We start from the raw sequence: 27785 nt of genomic DNA, 5'->3' as shown, positions 1-27785 counted from the left end.
ATTGTCAAATTGTAAAATTTTTGTCGATTTCCCTTTCCGATCAAGCTAGACAGTTCCGTCGTTTGTAAAGTAAAAAGATCATTCTTACGTAGATTTATCGGTGTTTATAAATTCATAACAAAATTACAATTACTGTGCTCAAAATTCCAATTACTGTTGTCAAATTCAAAATGTAGCGTAGTAAATATGCAGCCAGAATTACATTCAGTTTGAAAAGTAAAATGAAATGAAATCTTTTATTTTTACGTCCAACGATTATGTTCTTTAGGCTAAGGGAGACTATGATTAAAGCAAATGGATAATGGTGGAAGAATTTGTGAAATGAGGAAGTGGAAAGAAACTGGAGTACTCCGGGAAAACCCACAAATGCGATGTTGTCCGCCACAAACTTACTTGGTCGGGATCGAACTAGGCACCCTACGCATCGAAGGTAAATGCTTTACCACTGAGCCACCGTCCTTCCTTCATTCACGTCGAGTCTCTACTCTCAAGGTAGCAATCCTAAATAAAAACAGTACTTCATTTATCTGCAGCTAAACTGGAATTGAAAACTGGAAAGAAAATTGAAAATTTCATTCGTTGCAACCGAGTTTTGTAAATATTATTATTATTATTATTATTATTATTATTATTATTATTATTATTAATAATAATAATAATAATAATAATAATAATAATAATAATAATAATAATAAATCAGACAACATTTAAAAATAATCCATCAAATTTTTATCCAGGAAAGAATAACTACGTATGCTACTTCTCATGTAAGTATACAGGAATTTATTTCGGGAGGGGCTAAATCTTTTCTGAGGGGTTCAAAATTCAAGATAAGGATAAATTACATTAAAATTTGTAAAACCATGCCTAAAATTAAAGTAAATTTGCAGAAAAGTCGGAATTTCTGGGGTTTTGAACCTCCAGAACCCACTCCATGCGTACCTCTCTGATATTTGTATACAGTTTGTAATGAGCAAAGATTAAAAAATAATTTTGTTTTTCCAAATGAACAGTAATATTTTGCATAACCCGTTTTCGTATATAAAATTTAATTAATTGATTTGAAAAACGCTTGATAATTATATTATTCATTTTACACGTATTATCCTATTGTGATCCATAATCATTTTCTATTTTGAACATTAATCTGTGATCCACAGAAGTTTCTTATTAGTGCCATGCAAATGAGTATTACAATATTGTGAAGTTAATGCATATTGTTGTGTTAAAAATTTGAAAAAAAAAATGAAATTTCGTTTGTAAGTACACGAGTAGATAACACTGAAAGTTCCATCTTGCGGCTGAAAGTAAAATCTTTTGCTTAGAATTCTTCGAACGAATTGCGTCAGATTTCAGGCAAAATTGAAACTGGTCGAATCCTTGTTGACCAATTACTTTTTTCATTCATCAAAAGACTTCACTAATCAGAAACCATTACTTGTTACATTGAGAAATATACCCGGACTAATTTGTCATCGTAATTTGGAGAGTCTATACTATGTTATTGTATTTTTTGAATTTATAATATGAAGAGTAGAAAGATTAATATAGTTCGCCATTCCGTTAAAATGCCAAGCACCGGCGCAAATCCCAAGAGGAAGAGGGGGACACGTCCTTCAATTTTGGAACTGTGGGGACTGGGCCCCCAATAATCCGATTTGAAATGTGATTTTCATCTACATTGCTGATGAGGATGATTGTGGATGCCTAACTAGAAACATACCAATTATAAATATGCATGTATTCACATTCCAGAATGTGTTCACGGCACTGATTTGTAATATTGATATGTACCATTATTTCATCTACGGGAGGCGTGGTGGCTCAGTGGTAGAGCGTTCACCTCCGGTGCTTTCGGTTCCTAGTTCGATCCCAGCTCGAGGCGTGTACACTTTGTGGTGGACAAACACCGTGTTCGGGAGTTTTTTCGGGTTCTTCTGTTTCCTGCCACTTTCTTCATTCCACCATTTCATTCATTTCTCATCATTACCTTTTCCTTTAGTCTAGCCGGTATAACCGCAGGATGTAAAACTTAAAGATTTCATTTCATTTTTATTTCATCTACATCGCTTGATATGTAATATACAACAGGTTCACCTCAGAAATCAGATTCATCTACCATAATGTGAGTCTCATCTCCCCCTCTCCTCCCCGAGAATAAGGCTTAAAACTGCCCGTCTCCCAATGTTGAAGACAACTCTGCTCCCCTGATCCTCCACAGCATTGTTTTAGAATTTCATAAATATTTTGAACATTGCTTAAAGAAAACGATCTTTCCCATCCCCCCTCAATGTTGAAGACAGATTTACGCCAGATGCCAAGTGATACTGTTATTAAATTAGAAATTAAATGTAATATAAAACCATTCTTGGTTCCAGCTATTGTAAATAGAGTAGTTCTTTCCGACATTAAATTGTTTTCAGAAATGGTATTTTGTACTGAAACGTACCTGGAGTTCACCTGTAAGAAATTGCATTGATTAAGAAAAAGAGTTGTTGTTGACTTCGTGTTTAACGTTCTTTCAGCAGCGAGGCTATATGAGACAAGGACCTACTGATTAATGTGGAATCCGAACCACATCAGCTCCAGCCGGAATCGAATCCGGGAGGAGTATTTAACTTACTGGGTAATGGTATCTTACATTCAATTTGAATTGGTTGTTAATATTGCTTGTAGTGTTCAATATTTAATCGAGAATAATAACTACTTAAAATACCGTCAAATACTGCTTGTTTTGCAACCTTACGACTTAGATTCAATGTAGAAAACGTATATTAGAGTTTCGTATGTTATGGACTTGAATGCTTGAAATATTTTATCTGAATAGTAACTGCTACATACTGCATTTATTGAAGATCACTTTGTTTAGTCTGTTTATTTTCAGTAATAATTATATGCTGATTACTCTTCCACTTGAAATACTGAGGGAGTCGTGGTGGCTCAGTGGTAGGTTTTTCACCTGTGGTGCATGGGGTACTTGGTTCGATTCCAGCTCGCTCCAACTAAACTTTGTGGTGGACCAACAACGTGTTTGTGGGTTTTTATCGGGGTTCTCCCGTTTCAAGCATTTTCTTCATTCCACCGTTTCAATCATTTCTCATCATCACCGTCTCCTTTAGCCTAGCCGGCTTAACCGTCGGTCGTAAAACGTAAAAAATTCATTTGATTTTTAAACACATGTATCATTGTTTATAGTTATGAAGCAGCTTTAATACACGATTTTGATACCAAGAATGCAATAACCCGAAACCATGGGTGTAAGAAAAAGCTGAATATTGTTACTATAACGTACGTTAAATATTCAAGATTGAACTATGCATCCTCATTGGTCGAGGAAGAAAAAGATTCCCTTCAATGAAATTCTTTAATGGTGTGTTATATCTTCTATATAAATGTTTCTCTTTAATAATAAATGGCAAGCTAAGAATAACCACAAATATATGGTTACAAAATTGCAATTGTATAATTGCTCTCTGAATTGAAAAATCAATGAAAGAAATGGAAAAGCAAAAAGTAGCACAACACTATTTATATATAAACCTTTCTCAAATGCAACAAATAACAATGTAACAACTTTAATGATTACTAACTCGATACACCATATAATATCTAATCATACTTCACTCTTTAGCGCCATAAAATTGATCGGCTAATAATTGAACCCTATGATTGAAGGTAACAAAGCTCTTTTTTGAATAACGTAAGTACGTATTCCATAATTAATATGCAGGGTGTCCAATATACAATGCAACCCGGAGTTTGGAATAGTAGAACTTTTGAACCTGAAGTGATACACAAACAATAATTATATCAAAATGAAGCCTCGTCCATGCATATATTTGTAAACTAGGAAGCAACGATTGAAGTATACTAGGAACCACACACTGTTGCCACATGTAACCAAACATGTAAAATGTTTTTTGCAAAACGTGTAAATTAACTTATAACTCATACGCATGGATTTTCTGTCGTTAATTTTCAGTTTGTTTAGTTGGAGTGGCTTGTAATGTATGGAGCAGAAAAAAGAATGTTTCATTTCCAGCCATAACTAATCGGATGAGACCTCTGTAAGGGGGAACTAGGAAAATCGTAGTTTTCATAAATTAACACTTTGATTTGGCAAAATTGTTGATGTTTCAGTGCATCAAAATGAGTGTTAAGGAACTATCTACATTATGCAATTCCTGAAAACAAAGAAAAAGAAACTTTGAAATTATCATGATAAAACTTTTACTTGCATGCACCCGGCAACACTGATACTCATTACTATGGGACTATTTAAAGTAGAAGGTATTCAAGAACATATTCTCGAACTATACAAGATTTGGAAACGAACATTCGAAGTGCCATTGAGAACATTAACACTTCTAATCTTCGTAAAGTTCCTGCCAACCTGGTGAAACGTGTGAACCAGTGTTTGAATCAAAACAGGGAACACTCCCAGCATCCGCTGTAAAGCTGGTAACTCATTTCTAATAGTAGCAGTAAAATCTACATATAGCAACAGTGCTTCGTGTTCTTTAGGCTCCTGTGATATAAGTAATGGGTCTCCTTCTGCTAGCCTGCTTCCTAAAATATCACTAGTTTCTTCAATTCTGTATACAGATTGCCTACGTTAATCTGGTCATAAAAAAAGGGCCCCACCAAACCTTCACCTTCAGTAGCTTAGGGCCTCACCAAACCTAAATCCAGCTCTGATCGTACACAATTATTTGAAGGCGGTAATGTACATATACAAACCGTAAAGGTAAGTGAAAGGGATTGGCCATTTCATGTCGAGAACAGAACCCAACGAACTCCTGCGGGGCTTCTAACCCGTTCCTACTCCTACTTCTACTCCTAGTACCACTACTACTACTACTACGTCTCCTACTACTACTGTACTACTTATACTATGGATCATAATATAATGTATGAAACCATAAAAAAAGACCGAATCGGAATAGAGTATTACAAGAAAGTAGGTGAAAAAGCTGCCCCCATAAAGCTAAACAATAGCCATAATTTTTATGGACTCGTATGTGGCTGACTTTTGGACACAATCTATTTCAGTTAAATGCTAATCCTAGGTTGGCAAATTTATGATTCTTCTCACTACAAAATCAATAATAGATGGAACTTATAATACAATATAATTGAATGTATTATATTACTCCATAGCAAACCCGAAACACGAAAATTTTGACTAACAATTAATTTACTTTAAATCTGCAACAAGGCTCAAGTATATGAAATGGAACATCTTCATTATATTTGTATTTAAAAGTGACAAATAACAGGGTGTAACTAACAATATTAAGTAATATTCTTAACAAATTCCAAGTCACGTGTGAACATCGTGAAGTTTTTATGTGATTATGCATATTCTCTTTTTTTCTTCCACATTTTCATTTCATTAATTCTTCTAGAGTTAATGTCTTCTTAGGAAAAAGTTTTCTTGATACAATGAATATATGTGTTCATCTGTCAACAAAGCATGCAGAAGTAGTGAGAATCAATTTCGGAAATTCCATTTAAGCGGCTTAAGAAAAGTTCAATTTACGCCATTAATAACACTAGTTAACAAAGGTTTTGTTACATAAAAGGAAATACCTGTTCTTAAAGGAACTTTTTGCGCTGAATTCGAATATGCACTCGGTTTTTCTCCATCACGTACGATTTTCCCGTAACAGAGGGATTTTCGGGAAAATCCCTCAAAAATTTCCCTTTTCGTTTATTTTACACCCCAAGATCTTGTCCCCTTGCATATACTAACATAGAAATTATACCTAAGTATACTTTGATTCATATTTAACAAACCCTCCAAGTTTCGTAATAATCGCTTTATTCTTTCTAGAGAAATAAATATGTTTGTATGTATACTGTGTGTACTGTTTATTGCACCTTATAGTAATGCTTTCAGATCTCTTAAGTTGAGGTAAAACGTTTTGCTTTATTACCACAAACACATATATAAAATATAATACAATATAATTTACAAGTGTGACAATTTACAATATACAATAATACAAATGTACCAAAAGGTCATGAAAAGACAATCAAAACTATCACAATATATGAAACTTCCATTGGGTTACAAAAACGTACACTACTTCCTTCTTTTGTAAGAAATGTTGCATTCTCTAACAAGACCCCAACAATAGTCCCCCATCATTGAAGGATCCCATCGTCCCTGGTACCTTTTCTCCATTGCCATTATATCTTGGTGGAATCTTTCCCCCTGTTCGTCGCTGAGAGCACCTAGGTTAGCAGGAAAGAAGCTGAGGTGGGAGTGCAAAAAGTGGATTTTTAAAGACATCCTACAACCCAACTCTTTGTATTTCTGTATCATCTCCTGTACGATTTCTGTGTAACTCTCAGCTTTGTTATTGCCCAGAAAGTTGCGCACAACACACTTAAATGCTGTCCAGGCAGCTAGCTCAGCACTGTTTAACTTGCTGTCAAAGCTATCATCAAGCATTAATTTCCTAATTTGGGGACCAATAAACACTCCCGCTGAAATCTTAGCATCACTCAGGTTAGGGAACTTATCTCGCAAATACTTGAAACCTTCTCCAGATGTGTCCATGGCTTTGACAAAGTTTTTCATAAGTCCTAACTTGATATGAAGTGGCGGTAGTAATATCTTATTAGGATCTACCAAAGGAGCGTATTTGACGTTGCATTCTCCAGGTACGTAATTCACTCTAGGTTCCCATTCCTTCACTTCATAATGTTTGTCATCAGCTCGGCTATCCCATAAACATAAAAAACATTGGTACTTCGTGTAACCGCACTACAGTCCTAATAAAATACCAACTACCTTGAGATCACAACATATTTGCCAACAATAATCCTTGTAATTTATATCTCTTCCCAGTTGGTAGGGGGCTCGGGAAGTGGAAGTTCTTCCCGTGCGGAATAGGTCTAATTGCGGATTTAACGTTGTTATAACTTATTGTGTATTTGCTTTTTTTAGAATGTCCTTTAACTACTGTGAGACAAAAATAACAATCATCCAGATGGTTGGTGGGTTCTCTCCACACCATTGGTACAGCAAATTTCATGAACCTCCGTTTCCCTTTGGCCCATGCAAGTAAAGTGACGTAGCACGACGCACAAATTATGTTGGGTGCCCAAGTTTTGTCCTGATCTCCCACACGACATCCGAAATATATATAATATGCTAGTTTCACCGATGGCGTAATGGATCTACACTGTCCTTTAACTACAAACTGGCCACACACATAACAAAAACTATTTGGTGAGTTAACACACGAACGCCGTCCTCTTGACGCCATTGTACTGATCACAAACTAAACTTCTGGTCTTAGTTGGGTATAATGCCGTTAAGATCAAACATGAAAGCACTCTTAGCACCAAAGACAACTTTGAAAGTGAAGTAATGTTAAACCACACGTCAATATAAAAATGTACAAAACTCCCTCACCAGGTGTCAAGAACACAAGAAAGAAAGAAATGCGCGGGGGAGGGGGGAAACGATACCGTAGTGGAAAATTCAGACTGCATTAGTTCATTGTTGTCAACAATGAGTCTGTATTCCATTCTTTCTTTCTTTTGCATTCTGTTACATTTGATAACAAATATTGATAACCATTTCATGAACAAAACGAAAAAACTTGGAGAATTGTATATATATGTATTAAGATATACAGATACTGTACGTTTAAAAAAAATATACGTTGGAAGTACATTCTATTTTTATACACGTTTCTAATTTACAGAGAGCAATACAAGTGTATTGTTGACTATTGTAAATATTCATTTTTATGTCTGTGTTTGTAGTAATAAAGCAAATCGTTTTTACCCCAACTCAGGAGATCTGAAAGCATTACTATCAGGTGCAATAAACAGTGCACACAGTATACATACAAATATATTTATTTCTCTAGAAAGAACAAAGCGATTTTTACGAAACTTTTAGGGTTTATTAAATATAAATCAAGGTATACTTAGGTATAATTTCTATGTTACTATATGTAAGGGGACAGGAGCTAGGGGAATAAAATATCTGAAAAAGGGAAATTTTTGAGGGAATTTCCCGAAAATCCCTCTGTTACGGGAAAACTGTACGTGATGGAGAGAAACCGAGTGCATATTCGAATTCAGCGCAAAAAGTTCTTTTAAGATCAGGTGATTTTTCTCATGTAACAAACAAAACGTTTAAATTTGTTAACTAGTGTAATCTATTCAGACCGTTAGTGGTAGAAATCATTATCTTAAAATGTCCATATCTCGAAAACAATTAATATTAGAAACATGACATTCGGTGTTCAGGCTTTTAATTTTACGATAAAATAATTAAAAATGTTTTTCAGTGTTTTTGTTTCCCTTAGAATGCAAGAAAAAAAAGCCGGAATTAAAGAAGGTGGGGGTTGCATTTACTGTAGTAAGATAGCCACATCTCAAAATCCCTTAAGACTACGTCAGGAATATCAGAAGTGCAAGGCCGTGGGCTGAGTATTTGCTGGGGTCTTGGGGCAATGTCCCCAGCTAGCCGAAGACTAGTCTAGAATATAATAAGCGCTTTTTTTTGGATTATGGAGTATTGTTTTGTTTCAGTTGAATATTAAGGAAAAGAAATTGAAATAACTTCCTGTTCTGTTTAATTTTGTTGCTAGAGTTTCCGATTCAGATAAAGCTAAGAATTTCTTGCTCTTCACACTCTTACTGATGACTTTCGGGAAATAGCCACGAGTAGAAGACATACATGAAATTAAGTTTTACGTCCCACCGATATGCCGGCTAGACTAAAAGAGACGGTGATTATGAGAAATTAATGAAATGGTGGAATGAAGAAAGCGGGAGGAAACGGGAGAATCCCGAGAAAAAGCAACGCACACGGTGTTTGCCAACCAGAAAGTTCACTTTGCGCGAGCTGGGATCGAACCAGAGACCATCATGCATTATCACTACCACTCGCTCTACCACTGAGTCACCGCGGCCTTCGAGTAGAAACCAATTGAAGTGTTAGGTTTAAGAAGGAAATAAGTCCAAAAGCCGAAATCTTAAGAAATCGAAGAAACAAACTGTATGTAGTATATTTTTCATTGAATACCCAGCATGTTCGCACTGGGACTTGAGAACTATATGCTGTATCACTCACCTGTAGAGCGAAACTTGGAAATGAGGTACGTTATACTGTAGAGTACAAAAAGTCATTTGACATTGTTTTTGACTTCATTACCCTTGTTAAAAGTGACTATTCAATCAAGTGCAAAGCCACGCAACGGTTTCATAGTGTGAAACTAAAGTAACTCGATTCATTCTTGAAACTTATAGTCTTCCTTTTTGATTTATGTGAACCGTATCCCTATTTTTAGTCTTGGATTTGAGGTTCCATCTTGTTGGAAACCACTAACTTGGCCTTGAGGATACAGATCAATCATTTGAATATTTATTTTAGAAGGGAAGATGGGGGACACACCCAATGACCCTGTGATCCAATATGTATATATATATATATATATATATATATTTAAAATGTTAGACAACAAGACGCCTCTGTTCTCTCCTCCTGGTGAGAGAGCGCTAATTGGTTTTTCGGTCGCATGCAAAGAACCTTCCGCCTCGTTGCATGAGAATATTTCCAACTTGTGTCTGCATGTCATGCCATGCCATTTCATTCCAAATGAATATTGATAAATTGAAAGAATGACGAACAAAAGGAGTGATAACAAAATATAGGAGGGTTATATGTTTCCTTCCTGTTCTCAAGTTTCACAGAAACAATACAATAACAAAGGCTGGCCTTATTTATGTTTACTACAATGTAAGAGTAAAACGGTTGCCAACTATAAAATATTGTCTGTTTCCATTCAATTTTTTTTTACTAAAACTGCAGAGCTGTGTCCACGGTCAAGTCACGTGGGACCCGTCCTCCAAACTATGTCCGAGCCATCCAAATTGAGTTCGAATGTTATATGTTTAATGAGTGTCCTAAGAACACAATTCTTCTCTATACCTATCTCTATTCTAAAACCTTAAGTGGGGGATGATCAGTGGCGTATTTACGATTTTGTTTCGGGGGGGGGCTTTGCTAACTTTCGGGGTGGGCTTTGCCTGAAAATGTGAAAATTCTGCAAGATATTTCATATACTTTACTATAGTAAGTAAGATTTCGGGGGGGGGGGCTTAAGCCCGGAAGCCACCCCCCTAAATACGCCACTGGGGATGATAGCTCAGTGGTAGAGCGCTTATGTACTGTATATTACTCCATGTGAGCTTATGATGGACAAGATCGAGTCGTGGCTTTTTCCTGTTTCCTCTTACATTCACATTCCACAAACTAGTCATGAACTATCCATCTCTTTTAGCTACAATTCCATATTCATGGGATTTTGAACTAGGACTTGCTTCTCATTTCATTGATCCATAGTTATTACTATTATTATAGAAAGATGATATATATATATAATTACAATGTCAATATTGGTGATATAAAAATAAATGTTAGAAAGACAAAAGCCATGATGATTTGAACGTTGTGGTCTGTGTCAAATATAAAAGTAGGAGGGGAGAAAATAGAACAAGTGAATAATTTTCGATATCTGGGTAGTATTCTTAGTAATAACATGAAGTGCGAACGTGAAATAAAAGCAAGGATAGGAATGGCGAAAGAAGCCTTTAGGAGGAAGAAAAGTCTGTTTTGTGGGACTTTGAATAAAGAGTTGAGAAAAAGACTCATAAAATGCTTCGTGTGGAGTGTTGTACTGTATGGGGCGGAAACGTGGACATTACGTAAAGGTGACGAAAATCGATTGGAAGCCTCCGAAATGTGAGTGTGGAGAAGAATGGAAAGAATTAGTTGGGTCGAGCGGAAAACGAATGAGAGAGTGTTAGAAATGGTGGGTGAGAAAAGAACACTTTTAGATATTATTAGGAAGAGGAAGAGGAAGAGAAACTGGTTGGGACATTGCCTAAGAAGAGATTGTATCGTGAGGGACATCCTAGAGGGTATGGTGGCGGGAAAGAGAGGGAGGGGGCGAAGGAGACAACAATTAATGGATGATATAAAAACAGAAAGATCACACGCGAAGACGAAGAAGTTAGCGAAGGACCGTGGAGCGCGGAAGCTTCTCAGCTGCGGCAAGTGGCCTGGCAATAAAGGCAGAATACCTATGATGATGATGATTGGTGATACGCCTGCTATGATTTCTACAACGTATATTTCCTCTTCTGAATAGTGTTTCTCCCAGTCACGTTTTTGGGAGGCAGTGCCCCCCGGAGGTCTCAGATAGGTCTCCGGAGGAGACCAAAATATTACGTCTATAATATAATAATAAATAGAATACGTAGTACCGTCTGAAAACAATATGGGTGCCTCCGAATACTAAAGGTGTATCCCTGAAACATTTTTTTCTGAAAGAAACACTGCTTTTGAAAGTAACCAGCGACTCTGCGATTACCTAGGGAGAGAAAAACATATGATTGAAATAAATCCTTATCACATATATACAAGGATATCTCACAAGGTACATTCGTGAAGTGTCCCCTCGGGATTCGTGAAAAGTATATTTAAATGCAAAGTTCTCCGCAGCCCAATGTGTATGGTACTAATTTTAGCGGCCCATATGGGTAATTTGCATATTTATGGTCTTTCATATATTCGGAATTTAGTCAACCACTACTATAAAGCTCAGTCACAAAATTGCTTTTAGTTTTATTAGATATAATTCGACATGAATGTGGGTATACGCAAAACAAATAGGATCAAATACTGTTTCTCTGACACGTGTTACCCATCCCGGCCGCCATCTTGGATCCGCCATATTGAATTCAACTTTCGTTTTTTCAAGTGGCAATAGGTGCATGTGATATATCAAATTCATTTAAAATTGTATCAGAAATTCATTGGTGTAGTTAATTTTAACGTAGCTTGTACCGTTTGTAAGGTACGTATTGCATGTTAAATATCAGGTACTTCTCGAATGTTGAAAAAATAGAAAATTGTGCAGTTCCCTGTGTGTATATGTAATCTTTTAAACGATTTATTGTTGACGAAATATTTCCTGAACGTAAATACATAAATACACACAGTCCTAAACGTAAATACGGAAATGGTAGGTCCTCACCGAAATCTGGTCCTATTTTCATTTACATTAGGCATTTTGACCGTAATGGAATACTTCCTTGTTATGGTATAACATGAAAGTAAAAACAATCACTCACAGAAATGTAATAAGATTATAACACCAATGTTGTAAAGAGTTTGTTTATACCCACAATCAGTGGCGTATTTACGATTTTGTTTCGGAGGCTTTGCTAACTTTATTTCTGGAAATGTAAAAATTCTGCAAGATATTTCATTTACTTTAAGATAGTAAATAAAATTTTTGGAGGCGGCTTAAGCCCAGTAGCCCCCTCCTAAATAAGCCATTGCCTACAGTTTTTTGCAGTTAGAAATTATTTTGATTTGTCGACATCGTTACCGTAACTGATATTACTCTAAACTTTGTATTCGCGAAGTGCCTGGAGGGATTTAATATGCAATATCTTCCAAATGCTACAAGCTACGGTAAAATTAACAACGCCAATGGATTTCCAAGAAAATTCTACATGAATTTGATATATCACTTGCACCTATTCCCATTTGAAAAGCCGAAAGTTAAATCCAATATGGCGGATCCAAGATGGCGGCCGGGGTGAGTAACATGTATCGGAGAAGCCGTACTTGATGCAATTTGTTTTGCATATACCCACATTCATGTCCATTTACATCTAAGGAAACTAAAAACAATTTGTGTTCGAGCGTTAAAGTAGTGTATGAACTCCGGATATATGAAGTCCCATAAATATGCAAATTGCCCGTATGGGCCGCTAAAATTAGTACAACACACATTGAGCCGCTGAGAACTTTGGTTTTAAATCAATTTTATACGAATCCCGAGGGGACACTTCGAGAATGTACCTTGTCAGTCTGTGTATAACGTTCCTAATTGTCCACAGTCGCCCTAGTAGATGTATCTAGTTGCGTTGCCTGTCTGGAGCTAATAGATGGCACTAGCATGCAGGCCATTTTCAGGCTTAATTGCAAGTTAAGAATTGCTTTCTTTTAATTTATTTACCTGACAAGAGGACAAGACACGATTTTAACCCGTAGTGCTCAGTAAGACGAGGTTTTGCGGGAAGCAACCAGTACTATCGCACTCAATACTTAAACAGAATTCTGCTTGATCTACTCACAGCTCTTAACTATTATCGTAGAGTCAAGAAGAAGCTTTTTCAGCACTCCAGCACTTCAGCGCTGCATTACTTATTGTAGAAAACAATTTTCTTGTTTTACTTGAAGCGTTCTATATTTTTGTAATTTGAAATATTATGTTGTAAACAACAAAAACTTGATCAATTAATGAATCCTATAACCCGTCTCCCAATGTATACTACAAATAAAGAAATCCTCATGGCCCAAGAGAAGGCGTTACCTTTGCGGCCCGCCCCAAGAGTGCCGATTTCTCTGTAACTTTGGGAGAGCCAATTCACATGTATGTGTGGTTGCAGGCAAGTGTCTAAGAAGGCATATGTGAGGATTTCAAGACAAATTGAATTCAAATTATGCCCAAAATGGTACATTCATAAAAAATACATATAACAATAAAAATACATGTGAAAATACATATTCATAAAAATAAATGGTCTCACATAAGCAATGGGGGGCTCGGTCCCCCGGCCCCCCAGGATCGGCATTCTCTGTCCGCCCATCTTCAGATGGGAATCAAATTGCATTGCCAAAAAAATATTCATTCTTAATGGGTTTACAAAACTAGTTCTTTAGTTTCACAATCATATAATGGTATGTCTTTTTAGAATGCTTACCGTGAAATTCATGAGGTTGAAGGATCAACGTTAATTTTTTATGTTAAAACATATTTGAATAGCTACTAATATTTACTGATTTTTTTTTTAATAAACAGAGGTTTGCAACTCTTGTTTTGTTCAATTATGATCTCAAAGCAGTTAAAGAATATTTTTCGGAAGTCGTGGTTCATGTCAATAGATTAGGAATCTAAACGCCCGCCTTTCTATAACGTTTGACAGAAAAGGGTTCGTTATCTGCATGGAAATCTAGATAGCAGTCAGCGGCTATTCTCCACACCTATGTAAAGAGATTGGCACCTTTGTATTGATTGTATATTACATAAGACAATTCATGAAAAAAGAAACAAATGTTGACTGAAAGAAAGCACGCTGACCTCTTATTTGCGTTCTCAGTTCTGTAATGTCATCTGAATGATTTTCTAATAAATTAGAACATATACTTTTTCATGATATACAGAAAGTTATCAAAATAATGGAGACACTGTAACAGATTTAACAATTCTCATTCATAAAAAAAGCAACAGTGCGGTGTCTCGTTCCACTTTATACAACCTTCTCTACTTTTCTTCATTTCTCATTAATGAGAAAAAATGAAATGAAATTTTTGAGTTTTACGCCCCACGGTTATGCCGGCTAGGTTAAAGGAGATGGTAATGATGAGAGATGAGTGAAATAAAGAAAGTGATAGGAAACGGGAGGACCCCGAGAAAACCCACGCACAGGGTGTTTGTCCACCACAAAGTTTATTTGGCGGGAGCAGGGTTTGCACTCGGGACCCCATGCATCAGAGGTGAACGTTCTACTACTGAGCCACCGCGGCCCCCTCATTTATGAGAATTTCAAAGTCTTATTTCTAAGAAAAGATGTTCTCGGTGCACAGATTAGAAACAGTTTCCCAGATTTAACAAAGTATTTTTAACAGTGAGGTATGCTTGTGTGGATTCGAAGCCTACACGTCTTAGAATTACAACTTATCCGGCTTGATTCCCGATGGGGTCGCTCTGTTGAAAAGATGAGGTATAAGATCTTTATATCATTTCAGCCGTCCTGAGTGAGGTTTCTCTTTATTCACACCAGGCAAATGCCGAGCTAGTACCTAGAAGAAGTCCTTTCCCATTCCTTTCTTCCTCTCCAAGTGCCCGAGCAATGTGACCGCCGAGGGACGTCAACCTTCATATGTGTGACGGGCTCAGCAATCTAATTCCAAACATACCGAAAGCTCAGCAATCTAATTCCTAATTCTAATACTAATTATTCTTAATTATCAGCACCAGCTTCATTAGCCATGGTAACATATTCGTGGGATGTTAAACTAGAAGTTTTGTTTAATTACAACTTTAAAACTATAATTTAAATTTAATTATTTCAAAACAGGAGAAGGGCCGCAACTGAATTTAGAGTTTAGCAGCAATATTATGTATTTCTACAGTGACGGTTTAATTGCAACTTAAGCTGTGGTTTTAATGGAGTTATTTCAGAATAGATAGTGATGACACTGAACAAGGACGTGATTTTCTATCTATTATTCATCAAAAGTTGTAACCATACACTTTGATTTTATCATTAATATTTGTGATTGCTGGACGAAGTCAAATAAATAAATAAATTTGTTCAATGCAAATAATTAGGGCCTTTAATTAGGGACAATTTTAACCTATTGTGTACAGAAGGACGAAGTCTCTGGCGTAAGAAAAAGTGCTAACAGAAACTTTAGCGATGTAGAAGATGGTGGAAGAGAATGTCTACTATTCGACTTAACGTTTATTTGTGTGTGTTTGTGTTGTATGTTGGTATATCTCTCTAACATTTCTATGATTTAACGTAAAACGAGGATAATTCACCTCCACACGCAGTCATTCATGACCTGTCCCGAAAGAGGGGAGGGGAGAATTGTATTTCACTTTTAACTAGTTTCTGCGCTCAAGCCTTAGGCACGTTGTCCTTAATTAAAATCTCCAACTGTTCACAATTAACAAATTTCCCTCTTTATTTATTTATTTATTTGTTACAGTTTGTCAAGCATCCATCCAAATCCATTATTGCATATCATATAATGTATGCAATTATTCGAGTACGTCGTTATACTCAACAATGCTGCAACGCGATATCTATTAGCGTGAAGAAGGCAAGTGGTGGCACACGTATCCACCTCTTTTAGCCTGGTTTTCGTACGACGCTCATGAAAAAGAAAGTCGATTTTTCTTTTTTTAAAAAAGTAAATTAACAGGAAAAGATTCATTCTCATTGATATATAAATATACACCTTGGCTATTTTTAGACGTAATCACTATTTCACGATTCTAGATATTTCTGCTAGTATGCTACAATCTCCCGTATACCCCCTGTCAAAAAAGATCTGCCGCTTGAAAGTACAGGTAGTCTAGAACTGATTTCTTGAGCACTTCACTTTCGTTGAAACGCTCCGATGCGAGTTAATCTACTTTTTCATTTGAAGAACCGCTGGGTGTGTGGTCGAGCTGTAAGGAGAATGAATGGAAAGTTTTCATTGAAATCTTTGAATTGTCTCAACAGTACGAACAGATGTGTGTGGACGGGTGGTTGTCAAAGATGAGAAGAATTTCAGAGCGCAGTATTCCTTTACGCCGATTTTGGATCCGACCTTGCCAATTATTCAGTGTTTAGCGATACACAGTGGTTCCAAAAATATCGCAAGAATTACACCCTTTTGATAACAAAACATGGTCGCAATGATTTTGTGAAACTGATGGTATTTTGTTTCAATTTCTTTGCTTTAGAAAAATCAGAGTACCGCCATTAAATTGACTATTGGTTCGACTCCTCAGTGACGAATGATATCCAGGTTTCATCCCCCGTTACTATGTAAGAAAGAGGTCATCCCCATCCACTCTCTAGCGGGCCAAAGATCACGTGCAGTTATCATTCCTTGCTCTTTGTGGGCGTCCGCTCGCATTTTTTGACCCCACCTCGCATACATATTGTGATAGCAAATCTCACAAGTCACAATTCGATGCACAATTTTAGCAGACACTTCTGGAAACTCTTTTGCGAGTTCAGTTATTGTGAACAGGTGATTAGACCGCACTTTCTCGTTAACGCGTTCCATCAGATCGTCCGTCTGGACACTGGGCCTTCCGCTACTCTCATCGTTATGAACATTTAAACGCCCTTCCCGAAATTCTTTGCATCATTGCCCGACCTCCCATTCGGGATGGGCTGAACGTTACTTCTATTTTGAATTGTGAATTTCTATTGATTTATGTGTAGATACCAATGAAAGTTTTATAGATTGAAATATGTCATTTTTCCTATTTTTCTAGATCCTGTGAAGTTTATGTTGTTCCTTCAAAGTCACAAAGATGTCAAAATGATTAAGCATTGAGGAGAGGGCCAAAATTGCACCAAGATTTGAGTTGTGTCACTCTGTAAGTTAAGTCCAATGGTGGTGGAGGGTCAACATGGAAAGCAAGTTGTTGTGGATGCAAAAACAATAAAAAATTGTCACAGAAAATTACAACTACCAGAAGTGTCGTGGACATTAAGAGATCAGGTAGGTCTGACTTCAGTGCCAGAGGAAAAAGTGGTCACAGTGCGGGAGATGTTTGAGCGAAGCCCTTCAAAATCAACAAGGCATTCTGCAAAAGAGAGTGGTATTATACGTTATTCTGTGTGTGCAATTCTCCGCAAAGACTTATATTACATATCATGGAAGCCTCATTATGTCCAAAAGATGTATCCAGATGATTGCTATAAGATTGTTGAATTTTGTGATATGATGTTCACATGGCATGAGAATAATCCACATCTGTTCGAAAAAAATCTGTGGAATAATGAAGTTGTGTTTCATGTATAGGGGTTTGTTAATCGTCATAACAGTCATTAATGCTCAGAAGGTGATCCCAAAGAGACCTCTAGAGAACTGCAGGCAAGTCGAAAGTAACAATATAGTGTGGATTAACTACTTACCGCGTTATTGGACTCTTATCTGTTGAGAGACACTATCAGCGCTGAAAGATAGCTATAAATATTAGGAAAAAATGTCTGCAATTTCTGAATGGGACGAGTCACATGAACTGTTACAGAGTATTTATGCAAGATGGAGCTCCCCCTCATTACGTCTTGCCTTTAAGACAATGCACAGTGGTTCAGAACGAGCAAAAACCTGGTCAAAACCTATAACCGTTTATAACAATGTGCAAAATGCTTCTAATCCCTCAAATATGTGAAAATTGTATATTTATAATACTAAGAATTAACGAACACGTTCATCGTTCGGTTGCGCTAGCCTTATGTGCAGGAGAGAGTTTGTAGGAAATGTTTGTAAATACTGATAAAGTACTGCGTATTGGTATGCATTACGTCAGTACACACACACAAAAATCTGCACTACAATTATGCATACAAGTCTTCATTACGCTCACACACACAAATGAAAAACAAGAATTCATTTTGTAAACCACATTTGTAAGTCAATCATCACTGTCACTATCAATATCGCTGAATAAAAATGGAATGCCTTCATTCTTTTGTTTGCTAGACGCCACGTTGGCTCCTTATGCTCCATGCTTCGACGTCTTTAACAGCATTCGTCCTTCATGTCACAAGCAACGTCTTTTCTTCCCGGTAGTCATGTGCCTAATACTTGAAAGAAAGGGATCAGAAGTAATAAGGAGCATATGCAGCATATCCTGATTCGTAATAGTGTGAGAGAATTTTTGCTCTAAACTGCTTCCGAATCTCATGTTTTCGTGATTTCAATAGTTCCTTGTGCTTCCTTCGAACTTGCCATGTCTTGAAATCGAGTGTATAAGCAATATAAAGGAGGCACTCAAAAAATCGTATGTACGCATGTAACACTGACAATCCAAAGAGAAATGTGGATGTGTCTATGTCTTTCATAGAAACTCTCTCTAAATCGTTCATTTCTTTGGGAGATGCTTTGCAAATATAACACTTTGAAGAGATTTGTTGTTCAGGAGTGCATTACAACTTTTCCATCTACCATAGTGAGAATGAGCTCGTGATGCACAGTAAATTGGAATCCACTGACATTCACAGTTGATAGGTGATCTTGAATCTTCTGTTCGATGCACTGGACTTTTTCAACTTTTTTCTACAATAAAGCTTGAGATTTAATTTCTGCACTGACATCTGAAACCGTAATACTTTCATCTGACGGGTAACAACTTTCTTTGCCTCGAGTAATTGGTGATAACTTGGACAAATGTCTGCGTTGCGTGTTTTGGCACCAAGACGTAGACAGTTGTATTGATTTTTGGTTAACTTACGATCGAGAAGCAATGCAAGCACCTCTTCTTTGGTGCACGGTTTAAGTAAAATACTCTGGACCTTTGCGCTCATAAACGCTTGTCTCATCTTACGAACTCTAGTCGAAGTTGTTTCTGTCACCCCACGAAGTACTTTTTCTGCATCTTCTTGTTCTGATACCCGAAGCCTCATTTTGGCAGCAAAAGCCAGTTCCGACGTACTTGCAGATGTACGTAAATCTTCCGCTTTCCTCCGTTTAGTTATGTCAATAGATTCTCCGAAATCCTTCGATGGACAACCGCCAGGGTTTGATCGACGTTCCATCTGTCTCCGGAATTTAAATGTCAGTTCTTCATCAAGCCATTCTGTATGTGTCTTCAGGAAATGTCATGATTTCTGCCACTCTTATACAGTTTTTGGTACACTTGGCTGCAAAACCTGGAAACAATTCGTCGAATGTCTTCACTAACGTGGGCTGGGTGATCACCAAGGTCCAATTACGTTAAAACCCAGGTCTGGACATGTTGTGTTTGTTCCCTTCGACAACGTCCTTACATTTCTCTCATTTTCGCATTGACCTGGATGCATCTCAGCATCATTATGAACTATAGATGTCCTGCACGTAAAAAGTAGGAATAATTAATTTCAGTGTCCTGTCACAACACACAATAACAAAGGAACACGTATTTCACGAATTCGCACATATTCGCACCTAAACTTCCTGAAAAACAATTCATTATGGATTATTCTTTCAGGCCATTTCAATAACTCTGCTGGGGAACGCTGGGCACTATACTAAATCTCTGTAGTTTTGTGGACCTTTTGCTAAAGCAAATTAGATTTTGTCATATTAACATATTTTGTTCGAGGAAACGTAGATATGGAAGATACTGCATAGCCACTTTGGACAGTTGCAGTGCTTGAGAGGTATGTTGGTACCATATACAACAAATGTTTCTTGTAACCACATATTCTCAGATACCAAGCCATGAACTTGAATTACAAATACTCTATTTGGCAGCTATTTCACAGATATGTCCACAATGGTTAACTTTCACCCTTTCTAACTCACACGTTACATGTTACTCGTGTTCATTATTTGTATATAATAAACTATGGATATTTCGTAATCCATACACTAAACCAGTGTCCTTCTAACGCAATTTTCAAAAATTGGGTTTTGGCCAGCTTTTTGCTCGTTCTGAACCACTGTGCAATGGTTTGATATACTCTTCAAAGAATGATTGAATGGTCACCGGGGTCCCACAGGATGGCCAGCGCGAAGTCCAGATCTCATGATTTCTTTTTACAGAGGTAAGTTAAGGAAGACGTGTATCGGAGCAAAGTTCAAAATTCTGGTGAACTTGCGAATAACATCTGTGAGGTCATAAGTGTAGTTCCTGCTGAGGTCTTGAGGAAAGTTGTAGCAAACGTACCTGTTCGTTTGAGACAGTGTCTAGAAAATACTGGAGCACACTTTGAGTTGTAACTTTTGGAAAGATAATGATATATAGGTATATAAATAACCAGGGCCGTAACTTGTGGGGGGCAGGGAGGGCAGCTTCTCACCAGGGAAGCTCCCCACCGTTCGAGACTTCATATACGATACGAACATGATATAAATGAAGCATCAAACGGGTTCACTACGGTACATTACATAAATAAAACAGCACATCAGAGGTAAATAAAACAAAAATGAGTCATGGGCCCATTTCAGTAAAAAATGTCTACTGTTAGGGGCCCTAGAAATAATGTTTATTCGTATGGCTTTGAGATTTGTTAATATTGTCTCCTTAATTAATTTGTCATGTATGAAACGGGCCCAGGGGCGTAAATAACGGTCCCAGACTTTGCCGTGTGGAAAGGCCCACAAGCTCCGGGGGCCCATAAAGAGTAAGAGAAAGATGGAAATAGGGGGCCCAAGAATTAGAAAAAAACTTTTTAGGGGGTCCAAATACGCGTATTAATGCTTGCCCCCCCCCCCTAAAAAGATCTAAGTTACGGCGTTGTAAATAACATGACCAAAATATTGAGTTTATACCTACAATATTTTAGAAGAAGAAAAATATTAAAGATAGGGAGATACTTCCCCCTTACCGAGTACGTAGATGTAAGCTGCAATCTGTCCTTTGGTATTCAGAAATCGCGTGAGAGTTCTCACTTCACATTTGGCGGGATTTTGTACTACGGCAGCCGTTTCGCATTTATTGTTACTAGCACTTGCGCAAGTGCACTCGAAGGATTCCAACTCTGTTGTAAGAACAGAATACTAGAACATGGTCCTGCACATGGAATTCTATCAGTGTTGCCAATCCCGCGTAAAAAAATATGAACTTTTTTTTTGGACATGCGCCTTGTATTAAGACGAAGCATGATGCATTAAAACGTTTGCCGTGTATTACAATATAAGAATTTCTCATTCTACCCCTTATCTTTGTACAACCAACTTTACACATCTTCCTTGCAGGGTTGTATAACATTCTAGAACATCAGTGTTTCAGTGTGGCAAGATTTTTGCATTATATTAAATGGATTCTCTTAATTTTCTTTGAGATTTGTGCAATCTTTAAACGTACAATAGATAGAACATTCGCTTGATCGTGAAGAACTTATCTTTATTACGAAGAGGTGAGCGTTCTACCACTGATCCATCGTGGCTTCCTGCAATTAAATCGTCAGAATACTATTGAATCGGAAATATTGCCAGCATACTAGCGACATGTGCTAGCGTTTAATAGACAAGTGATAGTACAGGTAGCGACACATATTAGAAGTACTTGTCTTTTATAGGTTGGGTTTTCCAGCATTTGGTACGATTTTATGTGAAGAGATGAGTTAATGATAATAATGATCATACACGTACGCAGGAATTTATTCCAAGTGGGAGGAAACAACTCTTCGGACCCCGTGTCGCCAATAGGTGGCATGTGAATTATACAGGATGTATACACTGAGTCCCCATGTTGCCTATAGGCGACATGCACTCAGCGGACAAATGACAAAGATATAAGAAAGAATAACTGAAAATTGGCTAATAGGGTATACAACCGAAGGTAACTATAATATTAGAACATAACATTTCTACCCCCAAAAATTGCTGGGACCGAGGAGGTTAATATAAGGATAAATTATATTAAAATTTGTAAACTTACCACTACAATTAGACTAAATTTACAGATAATTTGGTATTTCGGGGGTGTTCGGACTTCCAGAACCCACCCTCTGCATACATGTCTGATAACAGATTAAAAACAGATTTTAGATGAATTACGCAGCCACATACAAAAATAAACAAATAAATAAAATAAAGTTCTATGCACCGGACGTCAGGGTACGGATTCGATGTATTTTATTATTCGAAATTCGAATCCAAATTTCGAAACCCCAAGACAAACGACCGTATCAATTTTTTTATGGTCGAAATTTTTTTTGGCGATTTTGACGAGGAAGAATACAAATAAGACAGCCATAGAAAAAATTCTGAGCAATGTGCCCCCAGGGTATGGATTTGATGTATTTTGTTACACAGGATCCAAATTTCAAAACCCCAGGACGCTCGACAGTGTCTCTTTTAATTTATAGGCGAATTTTGGTATGTAAGACAGCACATACGTTTTTCGCCCATAAAACAAAATTGACACGGTCAATCGCCCTGGCGTTTTGAAATTTGGATTCTGTGTGCCAAAAAACAAAGAATCCATACTCTGGAGGTAAGCTGCACAGAATTGGTTTTTGTATGGCTGATTTACGTGTATCCTTCCTATCTAAAATCACTAGTTTTTCGCCCATAAAAGAATGACCTGGAATTTCAAAATTTGGATTCTGTGTAACAAAATACATTGAATTCATACCCTGGGCTCCAATGCACAGAACTTCTCTCTCTCTCTCTCTCTCTCTGTGTGAATCTTTGATCTTCTCTGTTATTTTCTGTTGTGTGAAGCCGTTAATAAAGAAACCTCATAATCTGTTCTTGCAGTATCGTACTCATAAAATGTGATGTAGTGGGTCAGATAATATAATAATCAGCCGTAAGATTACTTAAACAGGAAACATTATAAGACGTTGGCTAAAATATTTACGCCTCTGTAGGTTGCTAGTCACAAGAGATAGATTTCTGTGGTCTCTGAAACTATTTCCGTTGATCAAACTTGACATTCTTCGGGGCGATCCATACAATCCTGCGGCCATCCGCTTCTCCGTTTAATTCCTGTTTCTCAGAAACGGCCAATGCGTGTCTGTTTGGGGGAGGGGAGGGGAGGGGAGTAAAAAGGTGGAACTGAATACTAGACAAGAAGAAACAACCGAAGAGTTTCTGTGGCTTTTCATGATCCTTGAATGCTAACGAGTTCACTTATTCTTCCGTTCGCACGGTTAATGGCTCAAACACCACAGTGTTATATATATATATATATATATATATATATATATATATATATATATATATATATAGTGTACAGTGCGTAGAAGTTTGTTCTGAGTAAACGTGCGAAACAACTGAGACACAAACCCAAACATCAAGAGAATGTTCCGTAACTAAGCTGTTAATCATTTAAATAAAAGTGTACATTGCATATTAATTTTCAAAACTGAATCGTACTCTTTCGTGATCATCTGATTGGCGCACTTGTCTTTGGCGCGGGAGACCTAGTTCGATTCCTGGTGGGAGGTCATTTAGTTTCGATCTCACATTAAGTTGTAGGTCCAAGTCTCACCTAGCCCCTGTGCTGAACGGGACGCTAAACCCTAAATCAACCCCTCGATTGGGTTACGGTGGCTCAACGGTAGAGCGCTTGCTTCTGATGCTTGAAGCCCTTGGTTCGATCCCTGACCAAGTAAGTTTGTGGTGGACAACATCGTGTCCGAGGGCTTTTCTCAGAGTACTTTAATTTTCCTCCCACATTCTTACTTCGCCATTTTTTCCAGCACCATTCATCTTGCTTTAATCATCGTCTCCTTTAGCCTAAGGGCATACCCGCATTGACGTATTTCATTCCATTTATATTTCTATATCAACGAGCCAATCAAAAATATATATACACACCTTAAAACATGACAAGAAAGAAATTATATTCCCACCTAGCGGGATGAAATACAGCAGAAAAATAGCTGATATTTGCTCAACAGATATCACTGGAAGCTAGAACCACTAAGCGACAAGTGGAAAAGGATACATACTATAATATAACAGATTGTTTTGTTTTTGTTTCGATTTGATTTTGTTCTTTCTTTAGCACCGAGGCTATATAAGATGTGTACTTATAGTTTAACGTGGAATTCCAACCACACGAGCTCCTTGTGGCCCCGTGTGGTGTGATCGCTAACGCTCTCGCCTTTGGTTCGAGTGGTCTTGGCTTCGATTCCCGGTGGAGACACTCGGCCGAAAAAGTGTAACAGCGTTTTCAGGTCAGTCATCTTGATTGAGATTTTTCCCGGATTTACCTCATTTACACCAGGCAAATGCCGGGATGATACCTAACATAGTGGTAACAGTCTGCTTCCTTCCTTTCCCAATTCTTTCTTCCTTCCCTTTCATCGGATAGTGTGCCTCGTCGAGGGACGCCATTCCTCATACGTGACAGGCTAACATGACCTTAGATTCCGACAGCCCAGAAATTTAAAATTCCTAATCCTAATCCACATTAGCCCCCGCCGGGAATCGAACTCAGGTCTATCACGTTATTGTTGTGAGCGTATGCTCACCGCTCAGCCACTAGAGAGCTCTCCAACATGACAGAAATATGTTATGTTGATCTTAATCCCTTCCGCTGTTCTAGAGGCTTGTGTCTGTACCTTCAGTGCACGTGTTTGAAATCTTTATATTTACGTTTTACGTCCCACGGTTATGCCGGTTAGGCTAAAGGAGACGGTGATGATGAGAAATGAATGAAATGGTGGAATGAAGTAAGTGTGAGGAAACGGGAGTGCTCCGAGAAAACCCACGAACGCGGTGTTTGTCCACAACAAAGTTCACATGCATGTGTCTGAATATTTGCATGATGTATACATGCTATTGTTGATTATAACTTTGCATATTTGCAAATCTATAATCAACATTGTATATACAATTAGGAAAGTAAAATGAGATACAGAAGGGAGGAAAATATAATAGCGTTATTAACTTTGAGAAATTTATACAAAAATCATTATCGTTTCTTGATTGACAAGTTTTGCGTAAACACCGTATCAATTATTCTTGTTATTTCACGAAAAATTAGCAAGAATCAAGTTTATAACCATGGCATACTCTGTTATGTCGGATCTATAGTTTTTTTATTACTTATATCTGATCTTCTTCTTCTAAGACTTTTTTTTGCGTACTTAGCTGTGATTGGCTTTTCATATCGCTGGCCTTCACCTACTTTTATCTTGTGTCATATCCGCTGTAACATCACACTGCTCCATAACATTCCTCACACAATCTTCCCGCTTCTTCTTTGTCCTTCCTTGCACTCGTTTAAGAATTAGTTCCATAGCATAGCATCCACTTGATGGCTTACGTATTTGAAAGGTCTTCTTATAACGTAACACGTTATACACAGGTCCTCAGTCATAATTATAGCTAGATTTAACTACTAAAATCACTTAAAACAGTTTATGCTGCGTTTAGCTTTCCTGGCTTTTATTGTGGCACACACTTATTAAAATAAATACACCTTTATAATTATGCGCACATCCCTTCTTTCTGATGGATCCTGAATTATATCGTTTATTTACAAAACGTTGCTATGACAACGTAAATACAAAAACTCATCACAAATCATCAGATTAGAATCAATTTTGATTCTCTTTCCGTTTTCGTACTTTCTTCTTCTTCTTCTAACTGGTTAGTGCATATTTTAAAATCATGCATTGCCCGGAAATATAAGAAAAGATATTTAAAATTACACTGAAAATACAAGATGTTGCATTCTTCTCACATGACCAAACATTCTCAGTCTACTTTCTTCCAGTTTCTTCGACTACTGGTCTCATCTTTACTGCTCTGGATCACTTCATTCTTAATTTTGTCCTTTCGCGCCCGGTGTCTTTTTATATGCATAAATTTTCCAATTTCTTGTTTCTGATTGAGTACAAGGAACATTCATTTCTATTTTTCTTCCTTCTTTCGTATCCTTATTTTTGGGTTACCGGCAAAAAGGAAGTAGTCTAAATGAAATGGATAATTTATGAAAGTGGATGAATACTGAAGGAATTGGTGGTATAAGAATCCAGGGACCCCGAGAAAGCCCGCGGGCACGATGTTGTGCATCACAACTCACTTAGCCTGTGATTGAACGTTGGACCTCCCGCACTAGCGGTGACCATTCTGCCACTGAACACATGCCTTTTTCTCAGATTACTGGAGCTATGTTTTAAAAATAACTTGAGTTTCTAGTAGAGAGTAAGTTTTTTGAGTGTCTCTATTAGCTTCTTTCTGAATTTTCACTGGTTCTTTTTTAATTGTTATTTTCATTTTAAAAACTTCATCCAGTTCACATATTCGTTATACTAAAACAATTTCATTGTCATTCCATCAACGTGAGAAAATACCATAGTTTGATTCGAAATGAAATGCCAGCGACCAATTATTAGTTTGTGTTGTAAACAGAACATAATTCAAATCTGCGGCCCTGGCGTGTCCTATCTATACATCTGGTCCCCCCACCTTCCCTCATTCCATCAAATATCCTAAATGTTGCTTCCTCTCGCTTCAATATCATTTCTGTGTTATTTGCCTTTTAGCTGGCAGCGCATTTTCCCGTTTAACAACCAATTTGAAACCAAACGGAGTATGTAATGGTGCATGATGACCACCGAAATGATACGCATCGGAAGGACCTCAACGATTAACACTCTATACTTTGATGGGCAGCAGCGTTTATTTCAATGTAAGATTACAAGGTTGACAAAAAAGGTATGTTCCAATGCTTAAAATGGAGTAAATGGGATAAAATAACATGGTTTTAAATAAATGAAATCAAAAAATATAGTAATAATAATAATATCGGTTAGAAACTGAGCTAAGAGATCGCCATTCGATGCTTACATAAATAATTTGATAAGTATTTATTTAAAACTAATGTCAATCACCTGTTTCGCTGCGTTAAAGTAAGAAAAAATTAGTAATATTTTCCATTAGTCAGTCACTTTTACTATTACTGACGCGTTCTCAAATCAATAAAAACAAAGAAAATATAATGAAAATCAGAAAAAAATAAGTAATCTATCTAAATAAAAATTAAATGAAATCTTTGAGTTTTACGTCCTACGGTTATGCAGGTTAGGCTAAAGGAGATGGTGGTGATGAGAAATGAATGAAGTGGTGGGATGAAACGTAACAATCCTGAAAAAACTCACGCACACGGTGTTTGTGCACCACAAAGTTCACTTGGCGGGAGCAGGGTTTGAACCCAAGACCCCATGCACCAGAGGTGAACGCTCTACCACTGAGTCACCGCGGTCGCTAAATAAATAAAAATTAAATATTACTATTGTGGGCTGAATTTGCATTTAAACGGAATCGGAAGTGTGAGTATTCATCTCCGTGACACCAAAAATTATGTATTCGATATTAATATGAGCTACTTTTATCATATATATCCCCCTTTGTCTAATCTGAGTTCCACCATCAAAGTGAAATACCCTGGTGGTTCTTCCAGCTCATTCCACCAAATCTTCCATTATTATTCAGTTGCCTTAATAATCCAACTCCCTTAGCCAAACGGCCATAATAGTGAAAT

Source organism: Thermobia domestica, chromosome 14 (genome assembly GCF_964235325.1).
Source record: "Thermobia domestica chromosome 14, izTheDome1.hap1.1, whole genome shotgun sequence".
Classification (NCBI taxonomy): domain Eukaryota; kingdom Metazoa; phylum Arthropoda; class Insecta; order Zygentoma; family Lepismatidae; genus Thermobia; species Thermobia domestica.
Note: the sequence above shows the minus strand (reverse complement) of the source record.